General features: G+C 43.5%; 1 long non-coding RNA gene across 1 annotated transcript; it reads left to right on the top strand.

Moving 5' to 3' along the window:
- The first annotated feature begins 842 nt into the window (after nucleotides 1–842).
- On the top strand, nucleotides 843–2,154 carry LOC147903310 (uncharacterized). Its single transcript, XR_015540803.1, has 3 exons — nucleotides 843–983; nucleotides 1,076–1,648; nucleotides 1,813–2,154. It is a non-coding gene; the product is annotated as an uncharacterized LOC147903310 (long non-coding RNA).
- Nucleotides 2,155–2,694: the final 540 nt, after the last annotated feature.

The raw sequence follows: 2,694 nt of genomic DNA, 5'->3' as shown, positions 1-2,694 counted from the left end.
AGGCATTACGGGGCTTGCCCATGCAGGGCGAATTAGATCTTCTGCTCACACGATGTGCGTCAGATTGTTGCTGACGATTTCCTGGCATGCTAATGCCTTGGACGTTCCCACCCAATGCCCACGCCCACTCAATGTGTAGCATTTCCGCCACTCACATAGCGATGAGCAGGAACATTCTCTAAGCATGCTATTGATGGCATTTTGAGGCAACAACAAGTGGGGCTGTTTGCCCAAAGCATCTTGTAGGATTGGTTCAGGGTAGCTAGTCCATGCCAAGGACAGCCAGTAGGATCCGCCATTATACTATGAGATTATAAGGTTCTACTAATTTGATGTTCAAGGGTATCAATTTTGTTGAATGGTATTAATATTGAACTTATATATTATCTTTTAATTCCAATGGTTGTGTTGTGCATACTTTTTCTGCCATCATTGCAGCATGTGCAGCTATAATATTTTATTGTTCATATTATTTGCTCGAGTGCTCATATAATGATTGTTGATATGTTTAGATCACCATACAATCGTTCATCATGGAAACTCAACCGAGAGAAAGAAGAGAGAAAAAGAAGAGAGCTTAAGTTAGAAATTCAAATGGTGATCCACGAGTTTTCAATCCAGCATGTTGTAAAGCTAAGCAATGAGGAGATTAGAGCTACCAAAAATTTGCTACATAAAATGCAAGGGCAAGTATTTGAAAATTTTCAAATTGCATGGCAAAAAGGTGGACAAGTATTAAACGCCAAGAACCGTGAGATAGTGAACCGATCTTGCAAAAATAAAAAGTTTATAAAAACTTAGGTTCTCTTCGAGGGGGGGTGCTCTTGGGACCGTGCCTCTTCTTCTTTTTGACATTCAACTCAGATTTGGAATTGCGATTTGCAGATATAAAAAATGAAGATGATATCATCCCATTCTGTAGCTCGCTTGTGATTCCAGCACCATTGGGATGAAGATTTCTGTGAACAAGCAAAGGGATCAAGGTCGACAATTCTGAATGCTTGATCTTTCTTTCGAACTTCGCTAATCGAGTTTTGATTCGTGAAATTTGGCCTTGCAAATTTGTTTTTCGCAGGTCTGCTCAATCTGCTGCTCTGTCCAATCCTCGGAAGGAGGAGTGAGGCGTTTCTGGCGAAGCAATGGTATCCAGAGCTGGTCTCTGAAATCCTTTTCTACCACTGAAGCTGAAAAAGGGCGAAGATTGTACCATTCCTGTGGCTCCAACTTTCTTTTTCCCTTATGAAAATTTCCAGTCCCGATTAAAGAATTCAGTGTTCCGGTGCTGGCTCTCACAATCTGTCAAACAGTTTGCCGGTGGCGATTGAAGAATTCGGTCTTCCGTGGCCGGATTCGCAAAAAACATTCTTGCTCCGGATTTAATCATTCACCGTTCCTGTGGAAGTTCCCGAGCCCAATGAAGATTTCACTGCATTCGGCCGAGTCGGAAGTTGGCATACATCGAGGCTCGGAAGTCGGGAAGCGGTTTGTCTGGGCCTCTTGCGCTGCTTGGCATCTTTACGCCGCATCTTTCCTCTACCGCGAGAGAGGACAAGGATCTTTGCCCGTTAGGATCCTAAATGGTGTCGGCATCGCTTCTGCTATAGGCGCAGTTGGATTTTGTGCTCTGTCAGCAGCTGGTTTTCAAGAAGTAAGGGCTTTCGTACTTGTCATTCTTCCAGGAATAAAAAAGTTCGTTTTCGTGAACTTTCACATCTAGTTCATAGCGTCTTGTGATACGAATTTGGATAAAATAGATTTCTGTCTCAAGCTGCTTCTGATAGTCTGATTGATTCACATTTGCGTTCCTATCAGTATGATGAGGTCGACGATTCTGTTAGTCGCGCTCTTGGCATCCCACCATGGAAGGGTTGACGGATTTCTTCTGTCCAGCTCACGGTTGAAACTTCCAGGTTGACGTGGTTCCTTCTCAACTGCTATTCTCATTGCGTTCTAACGCGGTTACTCACCGTCTGACCAAAACTTCTTACATTCATTGGAGCTTGCCTGATTTGATCGTTGTAAGATTTCATTCATTGTAACCCTGGTTTGATCATTGTCGTTTTGATTGTCGTGAGATTTCATCTAAATCACAAGCCATATATGGCATGTCTCATGCCAAAACGCAGGTGTTAGTTATGAGCGTTTGAATAACTTCCGTCGAAGATGACGTTAATAGGGCAATATTTGACGTGGCTTGTGCCACATTTGAAGCCGGTAATATTCAATGCATGCAATGTGTGGAACACAGCAAGGCTGTCCTTTTAAGCCAGTCTGAAGTAAAATTATAGTAAATCAGGTTTTAGCTTGGAGAGATACTAAAGGCTGGAATGGAAGGGGGAACCAAAAGATAGGTAACAGAAGGTACATCTTTTGATGTATCAATGAACTTTAATCTGATCATTATGCGTGTTAGGGATTCTCTGGGAGAGATGGTAAGCATACCCAGACAAAGGAGGGGGGAGGGCAAGTAGAGCTGAGTGGTCATGATGAATTTGTGAGTTCCTCAGGTGACACGGCCATGGGAGCTCCATATTCTCTTGCATACAGTACCCCTATGGCTGTGGGGGTGTGAACCCTCTTTGAAAAGAGTATTGCCTTGATACCTTTTGCTCACTGAAGACAGTCCAACCCAGGATCGCTCCCCCCCACCCCCAAACAGTCTTTGAATGGGAAGGCTAAACACAACTGAGGAGC

This window comes from Dipteris shenzhenensis, chromosome 3 (assembly GCF_047967505.1).
Source record: "Dipteris shenzhenensis isolate YYH24624 ecotype China chromosome 3, Dip_SZ_1.0, whole genome shotgun sequence".
NCBI lineage: Eukaryota > Viridiplantae > Streptophyta > Polypodiopsida > Gleicheniales > Dipteridaceae > Dipteris > Dipteris shenzhenensis.
This window is presented reverse-complemented; position numbering and strand designations above follow the sequence as displayed.